The sequence below is a fragment of the Schistocerca serialis genome, chromosome 2, assembly GCF_023864345.2.
Source record: "Schistocerca serialis cubense isolate TAMUIC-IGC-003099 chromosome 2, iqSchSeri2.2, whole genome shotgun sequence".
NCBI classification, from domain to species: Eukaryota; Metazoa; Arthropoda; class Insecta; order Orthoptera; family Acrididae; genus Schistocerca; species Schistocerca serialis.
In genome coordinates, this window is record NC_064639.1 from 739,232,927 (window position 1) to 739,242,555 (window position 9,629).

The window sequence follows — 9,629 nt, forward strand, 5'->3', positions numbered from 1 at the left end:
CAAGATTGGACTTCCTGGTTGACCCACTCGCCCATAATGATGATTTCGATCAATTGCAGATCCTTGTCAAAAGGGGTTTAACTACACCAGAAGTACTAGGAAAGAAATTTTGAGTACTGGTGTGAGTTAACAATTCTGGTCAACAGGAGATAGAAATTCCACGTGTAACTACGTTAGCAAGTGGTACGGGAGTATTACAAGCAGAGAATCAGCCAGAAGCAGTTTAAGAGAAAGGTAAAGAAACAGTTACCAACGAGGAATGTTTGCAATCACACCTTTGCTAATAAATCAATTAAGGGAGAAGTTGGCACATTTGCGAGAGTCAGAGCAGAATCTTTCATATGCAGTTTTGGAGGAATATGTGTGGTTATTTGAGGAAAGGCAGTACTTGCCAGCAACTGACCTTGTGCAGCATGAAATTCCAATGGGAGATGCCTGACCCATCGCTCAGAAACCATATAGATTACCAAATCATTTACAATCTGTTGTTGAAGGAACTATTCAATAGTAGCTTGCTGCAGAGATAATTCAACCCTCTGCAAGCACATAGTCATCCCCAGTGGTCGTCATTCCCAAAAAAATCATTAAATGGAGGGCAATCCTATCGTCTGTGTTTCAATATGAGTGCAATAAACAAAGTCATTACCCCTGACACTACCCTCTACCTGGTATCCACAAAACATTGAACCAATTAGGGAATTGTAAGTATTTTATCACCCTTGACATAAATGGTGATTACCACCAAATTCCTATTGCTGCACAAGACTGACCCAAAATTGGTTTTGTGGTTCCAACTGGATGATATGAGTTTCTCCATGTGCCTTGTGGTCAAAAGAATGTGCCTGCCACTTTTCAAAGGTTTGCTGACTTACTATTGAGAGGTTTGAAGCCTACTATGTGTCTCATGTAGCTGGATGACATAATAATTTTTTCAAGGACAGTTGAGGAACGCACAGAGAGACTGATGAGTGTGTTGTCTAGGTTGCAAAATATACACCTTAGTTTGAAGATAGAGAAGTGTTCATTTGTTAAGTCACAGATCCAGTACCCGGGACATATTATTGGTACAGATGGAGTTAAGCAAAACCCTAGGTTGATAGAAGCTGTAGACAGCTTTCCAGTACCTACAAACATTAAAGAGTTGCAATTGTTTCTGGGATTAGCAAATTATTATTGCCATTTTGCGGAGGATTATGCTATGATAGTCAAGCCATTGACAAAGTTGTTAAAGAAGGGTGTTAAATGTGAGTGGACAGAGGAATGTGGTATTTCTATGGGAAAAATTAATGACGTTTTAACAAGTTCACCTTTGTTAATCTACCCAGATTTTGAAAAACCATTTATTCTTTCCACAGATGCATCTGATTATGCTGCGGGTGCAGTTCTTTCCCAGGAATACCATGTTACGCCTCTAGGCAGATCAATTCAGTTGAGATTAATAATAGCACTACCGAGAAAGAGCTCTTAGCCGTTATGTTTGGAGCTAATATTTAAATGCTACCTTTTTGGTGTGGTCATTGACTGCCGTCCTTGTTTGGACCCCAGTAGTTACTTAACTCAATGGGCATTGAAGTCAGCAGAGTATTTTCACATAGTACATCACAAAACGGCTGTCTCCACCAAAATGCAGATGGGTTAAGCCACAAAGTTAGAATTGTTCAGACAGACAATGCTTCAATAGAGGAGTTAAAGAAAGCACAAGAGAGAAATGTAGAATGTCACCAGTACACTTCTCATCCAGAGTTTGTCACTAAAGACAGTATTCCATATTGCAAGACACCCTTGGGTAACAGAGTGGTAATACCTAAAGAATTACAGCAGTGCATTTATGGCACAATGTCATGACAGTTTGCAGGTCTCCCATAATGGGCAATGTGCCCCAAATGCTGGGATAGCCTCTCACTTTTGACGGAAATGCAGACAAAGACTGGAATAAATGTGTTGCTTATGTCGCTTCGGCATATAACAGCTGTATGCACATATTGACTGGGTATTCTCCCTACAAGGCAGTCTATGGAAGGCCATGAACTCCCCGTGTGAACTCAGTAAACTCCAACCTGGAGTAGATATGAGTGAAGTAAAAGTATCGGCCCTGTGCCTCAAGTCAATTTGGAAATGAGTTAACTAGAGTAATGACAAAAGTACTCAAAGACAGTTGCAGTGTTGTAACAAAGGGGGCTATTCTCCCTTGGTATAAACCCGTTGATCTTCTATTGCTCCAAACTCCTATAGTTAAGACAGGAAGAACAAAGTGCACACCCCCGTATGAGGGCCCATATCCTATTTTATGGGTGACCTCTCCAGTAAATGAGAAATTCAGTTGTATGATCGCACTGTAATAGTTAATTTTGAGCAGTTTTAACTGTATTGTGGCCAGCTGTGCTGCCACCAGCGGCAGTGCTTACTCCTGCCTCAAAAGTTGAATCGACAAGTAAAGGTGTTACTAGAAAAAAGAAAAAAAGAAGCAGGATAAGCTGTTGCCGGCCTGTCCTCACTATGCTCTGAGAAATGGGTGCCCATATGCTCACTTGTAAACGGTGTTGGTCGGACAGGACTATTAGCAACAAATAAGGAACACTGTCCCTGTGGATACTATAAGAAGATGCTTGCAGTACTCTAAGGTACAGTTGCGACTTTCTATATTATAAGTTATAGTCTTAAGAATCAGTAACTAGAGCAGAGAAATATGGCAAATGTAATGTCTGAGACGGTAAATGCTTATGGTGGTGATCCACTAAGCAGTAAAAGCTGCTCCAATTGTGGCAAAGTTGTGCCAGTCACTGAGATGTAACGTGAAGGTACTAATAGCTCTATTGACACACTTAACCACTGAGCTGAACAGGTTAGTTGTGCCTACCATCTACTACTTAAATTGTGCCCAACAAAGTTTTGTGCTAAAAGGAATAGATTCTTATGAGCTTTAATGCATTTCGCCATTTGACTGAACTGTTGAGTCATGTGGGTCAGTATAAGATCTCATGATAGACATGTATTAAGCATAGTTAATTTCCAGAACATGAGTAAACTGAGCATAGATGTAAAAAATTGGAAGGGCTCTTAGATGCTTACTGCTAGCTAATTTCACAGAAACATACACATCATACGAGGTGCATTCAAGTTCTAAGGCCTCCGATTTTTTTTCTAATTAACTACTCACCAGAAATCGATGAAACTGGCATTACTTCTCGACGTAATCGCCCTGCAGACGTACACATTTTTCACAACGCTGACGCCATGATTCCATGGCAGCGGCGAAGGCTTCTTTAGGAGTCTGTTTTGACCACTGGAAAATCGCTGAGGCAATAGCAGCACGGCTGGTGAATGTGCAGCCACGGAGAGTGTCTTTCATTGTTGGAAAAAGCCAAAAGTCACTAGGAGCCAGGTCAGATGTAGGGAGCATGAGGAACCACTTCAAAGTTGTTATCACGAAGAAACTATTGCGTAACATTAGCTCGATGTGCGGGTGCGTTGTGTTAGTGAAACAGCACACGCGCAGCCCTTCCCGGACGTTTTAGTTGCAGTGCAGGAAGGAATTTGTTCTTCAAAACATTTTCGTAGGATGCACCTGTTACCGTAGTGCCCTTTGGAACGCAATGGGTAATGATTACGCCCTCGCTGTCCCAGAACATGGACACCATCATTTTTTAAGCACTGACGGTTACCCGAAATTTTTTTGGTGGCGGTGAATCTGTGTGCTTCCATTGAGCTGACTGGCGCTTTGTTTCTGGATTGAAAAATGGCATCCATGTCTCATCCATTGTCACAACCGACGAAAAGAAAGTCCCATTCATGCTGTCGTTGCACGTCAACATTGCTTGGCAACATGCCACACGGGCAGCCGTGTGGTTGTCCGTCAGCATTCGTGGCACCCACCTGGATGACACTTTTCGCATTTTCAGGTCGTCATGCAGGATTGTGTGCACAGAACCCACAGAAATGCCAACTCTGGAGGTGATCTGTTCAACAGTCGTTCGGCAATCCCCCAAAACAATTCTCTCCACTTTCTCGATCATGTCGTCAGACCGGCTTGTGCAAACCCGAAGTTGTTTCGGTTTGTTGTCACACGATGTTCTGCCTTCATTAAACTGTCGCACCCACGAACGCACTTTCCACACATCCGTAACTCCATCACCACATGTCTCCTCCAACTGTCCATGAATTTCAATTGGTTTCACACCACGCAAATTCAGAAAACGAATGATTGCACACTGTTCAAGTAAGGAAAACATTGCCATTTTAAGTATTTAAAACAGTTCCCATTCTCGCCGCTGGCGGTAAAATTCCATCTGCCGTACAGTGCTGCCATCTCTGGGACGTATTGACAATGAACGCGGCCTCATTTTAAAACAATGCGCATGTTTCTATCTCTTTCCAGTCCGGAGAAAAAAAATCGGAGGCCTTAGAACTTGAATGCACCTCGTAGAAAACTTTACTTGAATGTCAGTACACATAAGGAATGCGAGTTAATTTGCACTAGAGAATTTATCATCAGAAACACTTACAGGGCTTATGGGTATCACAATAGCATTAAGCATTCACTACACAACTGAGCAACAACTTAGTAGGAAAAAATACTAAACGCGTAAAAGAAGTAAAGGTATATTGTTAACTTCGTGTAGTTTGAACACAAATTTCACATTCTATGAGTAACTGTATCTGCTTACTAATATACACTCCTGGAAATTGAAATAAGAACACCGTGAATTCATTGTCCCAGGAAGGGGAAACTTTATTGACACATTCCTGGGGTCAGATACATCACATGATCACACTGACAGAACCACAGGCACATAGACACAGGCAACAGAGCATGCACAATGTCGGCACTAGTACAGTGTATATCCACCTTTCGCAGCAATGCAGGCTGCTATTCTCCCATGGAGACGATCGTAGAGATGCTGGATGTAGTCCTGTGGAACGGCTTGCCATGCCATTTCCACCTGGCGCCTCAGTTGGACCAGCGTTCGTGCTGGACGTGCAGACCGTGTGAGACGACGCTTCATCCAGTCCCAAACATGCTCAATGGGGGACAGATCCGGAGATCTTGCTGGCCAGGGTAGTTGACTTACACCTTCTAGAGCACGTTGGGTGGCACGGGATACATGCGGACGTGCATTGTCCTGTTGGAACAGCAAGTTCCCTTGCCGGTCTAGGAATGGTAGAACGATGGGTTCGATGACGGTTTGGATGTACCGTGCACTATTCAGTGTCCCCTCGACGATCACCAGTGGTGTACGGCCAGTGTAGGAGATCGCTCCCCACACCATGATGCCGGGTGTTGGCCCTGTGTGCCTCGGTCGTATGCAATCCTGATTGTGGCGCTCACCTGCACGGCGCCAAACACGCATACGATCATCATTGGCACCAAGGCAGAAGCGACTCTCATCGCTGAAGACGACACGTCTCCATTCGTCCCTCCATTCACGCCTGTCGCGACACCACTGGAGGCGGGCTGCACGATGTTGGGGCGTGAGCGGAAGACGGCCTAACGGTGTGCGGGACCGTAGGCCAGCTTCATGGAGACGGTTGCGAATGGTCCTCGCCGATACCCCAGGAGCAACAGTGTCCCTAATTTGCTGGGAAGTGGCGGTGCGGTCCCCTACGGCACTGCGTAGGATCCTACGGTCTTTGCGTGCATCCGTGCATCGCTGCGGTCCGGTCCCAGGTCGACGGGCACGTGCACCTTCCGCCGACCACTGGCGACAACATCGATGTACTGTGGAGACCTCACGCCCCATGTGTTGAGCAATTCGGCGGTACGTCCACCCGGCCTCCCGCATGCCCACTATACGCCCTCGCTCAAAGTCCGTCAACTGCACATACGGTTCACGTCCACGCTGTCGCGGCATGCTACCAGTGTTAAAGACTGCGATGGAGCTCCGTATGCCACGGCAAACTGGCTGACACTGACGGCGGCGGTGCACAAATGCTGCGCAGCTAGCGCCATTCGACGGCCAACACCGCGGTTCCTGGTGTGTCCGCTGTGCCGTGCGTGTGATCATTGCTTGTACAGCCCTCTCGCAGTGTCCGGAGCAAGTATGGTGGGTCTGACACACCGGTGTCAATGTGTTCTTTTTTCCATTTCCCGGAGTGTATAAATTGTTGTATTTCATGTTAAAATGCTTTACACATACTGTCGATCTACCATGCATTGATTACTGTAAATGCTTTGTAACAAATTATTTATATCATCATGAACAAAATTACTACAATTACCGACGCAGAGAGTAGCACATACAAAAGAGAGATAAATTATCACGCATTTGCCTAATGGCTTAAACCAAAGTTCAGTTTTGGAATGTTTAGTGTTCATTTGAAAGTACTGTATACAGTGTCACATATTGCATGAACTAATATTCATGGCTTCTACGTGAGAGAGAAAAACCTCCTTCAATTCCCTATGCAATTTAATTTCATTGTGCTGATCTGTGGATCAATATGCGATGTAATGTAGTCTCTGACTAATTGGAAGTTTCTGTCCTGTTGCATCATCCAGTTGTCACGTGTCTGGCAGTTTTGTGTCATCTTACCTATCACCATAGCAGAGCTGATTGTTGGAGATTTACATTTTAGCAAAGGCGCCTGTTACTATATGCATCTTTGTGGTCTCACCCGCTATGTAGAAGAAAGACAACATATTCAAACCATGATTGATTGACGGCCTTTTGACAAAGGTTTCAATTAAGGGTATAGAAAACAGTAAAATCCCATTTGAAGATGCAAAGTAAACTGTATTTATTGTTGATAATTTTCCGTAAAGTCAGGCCTAAACTAAGCTGAGAAACTGTTCATTTATTAACTATACCCTCCCACTAGGGAACCCTGAACTTCTAAAAGTGAATGCATATAACCGGCCTGCTGAGCAGCAATATTTTAAATCATTTTCTGAGAAATTTCTGAATCTACCAGATCTGCTTACGTACTCTGCCTGGACTGTTGTAGTAAAGAACTTGCAATCATTACAAATCAATATTGATCTCAGTACCGCCCAATCGAGTGAAGTGAATTTGCCAACATTAATGTAGTGTGAATTTTCTTCATGATGGCAGCCAGCTAGACAGTTGCAGAGCCAAGCCGCTGTACAACAGATGTGCTTCCTGACACCGCGGAGTGTTACACACCAATGGAGATACCGCTCAGCGAAGCAGCATAACACAGTTCCTCTGCAGTCCCCAGCGATGTCAGACAAATAATTCAAAAACTTCGCTAACACGGTCTACTATGCACTGTTTAGCACACAAGCTCTACACTGTCCTCCTTCAATACATTGACCCCTAAATATTTAAAATAAACAGGGAGAGCCCACACTAAAATTACTAGCAAAAGAATAACTTTGAAAAGATGACACAAGACAGTCGTGGCTAACAGAGCCTAGCCATAGGCTTGACGTCCTTCTTAGCCTCTACCCCAGGAGGAAATCTCGTTTTGTTAGGACCAATACTTGACCCACAGCTGCATGATGAGGAATAACAGATCCCTCCATCATAAGGACGCACCATCACACTCTTGTGAAGAGCACATTGCTCTAGCCCTCGGCACACAACAAGCTCTCTCTTTCCCAGCCGTAAAGTGTACTGACTTAGATTCGACGAACACGGCGAGCTACATGCAAACATTAGACAGACAAAGTTGCGACAGTGCATATTGATAATGCATTTACACATGAAATAACCACTCAAGGACAAAATGTTTTAATTCATTTAATAATGTATGGATACAAACTACGCATTTATATGCTGATGTTGCTCTGAACTACTATGAGGAAACATCTATTACCCTAAAACTATGTATGTACAATTCACCACAAATAAAACTTCCAGGCTAGAAAGGTAAATTTATCGCCAGAGGACTACTGCCACTGTCTATGGGAAACACCGATGCAGCACATTGATCTATAGGGTTCCACGGTTAGGTTAAATATACCGCAGCACAGTACTGGTTGAGTAGTGCCAGTGATTGTATCACAACTTTACAAAAGCATTTGAGAGAGCCAACAAACCTTCACGCAAATGTTAAGGAATTAACTTCTTAGTAACACCCTATGAGAAATAATGTTAAAGTTCATGTTACAGGGTGAAACATAACAATGTAAAACAGGTCGCATATAAACAACAAATGTCTCTCTTAGTACCTTCATGTGCTTAAGAAGTTAAGAAATGGAAATAAGTGTATCAGTTTGGGAAGAACTGCCTCTTACGCCTCTGCTCTAGCTGCTAAAAGATGTTTTATTGTATTTAGAATGAGGTGGTTGAGCTCCACCATGATGATCTTTTGTGTTGCTATGTGTTGTAATTTATGTATTTTGTATTGAAAGGAATGACAGTCTCCCCCTTCCCTCTGTGCTTGACAGCATTTATAAAATGTATTTTGTATTGTACCATGTGTAGGAATATCTTAATGCAGCCAGCTGCTGCTCAGTATGAGCTAGTATGCAATAACAAAGCACGTTATTTTAGTTTTGTACATTTAAAAATAGCATATGAGGAAAATAATCCCTGCTGTAAATACCTTAATGATAAACTAATCTCGCTTACACAAGTATATACATTATAATCAGTGTGAACATATGACTCGCATGTAGAATATGAAATGAAATATATGCGCTCTGATGCATGTTGCCACACTGAAATGGGCTACCATAGCAATCCCAATGGGACAGGTGGTAGAAGCGGATTATTCCCATAAGAACTGGCAGTAGTTACCTATATTTGAAAACTGTAGAATGATCAATATTGTAATGGCCTGCAAGCTTTGCCCCCAAGTAGACTATTTTCGTCTATGTAAAATTACCTAGTGAGTTGTACATTCTAGTAACAACCGAGCTACTGATGCTTTGTTGGTAGCTATCCTTTGTTAGATGGTATGAACAATATCATCTTCACTAGACTCCCACTGTTTCAATACTCCAGGCCCGTGCACCTGGCACGGTGTTGTAGTGCCCCCAGAATTTTATGCAAGTCTGGAGACACTTGTGTTCCAGCCGTTTCGAACACGCGTTATTTTAAAGCAGGGCATAAGGATGAGCATGGGATACTGCACCCATTTATTGTCTGTGCAGGCGAAACTGGAAGGGAGATAATGCGTCGGCGCTGGCAAGTGTTCAGCTCGACCTGCCAAGAATAATCAAATACGGCCCGGAAGCTCCGTGGCCGGCTGCAAAGAGTAATGTAGCTTTGTATTGTTGAAAAACAAATGGAGTGACTCGAGATAGTGACTGTTTATTAGACGTTGAACTGCTGTTAAGAGTACGTGGACTGGACGTGGATAGTCAGCCACGATAAAAGCTTATGTATTAATTGTGTTCAAATATGTGTAATTAACTGATTCTGGGTGCCTGGTAATGTGTGGGCTTACATCATAAAGTTTAGTTTTTTTTTTTTTTTTTTGCACAAAGTGGAAATAAATATATTCTGGTGCATTGAATGATATTCCAAGAGTAGCGTATTTTTTAAATAAGAAGAGAGAGAGAGAGAGAGAGAACGAGAGAGTGAAAATTTCCCCTTCCTAGCAGTAAAATCTTCGGAGAAGCGTCCGGTGCTAGCAGAAGACATCAGCGCTGCAAGAAAGCAGAACCAGCATTCTTCAACAAGTAAGTCCACGGAAACGCGTAAGCTGTATAGAGAGAGCTT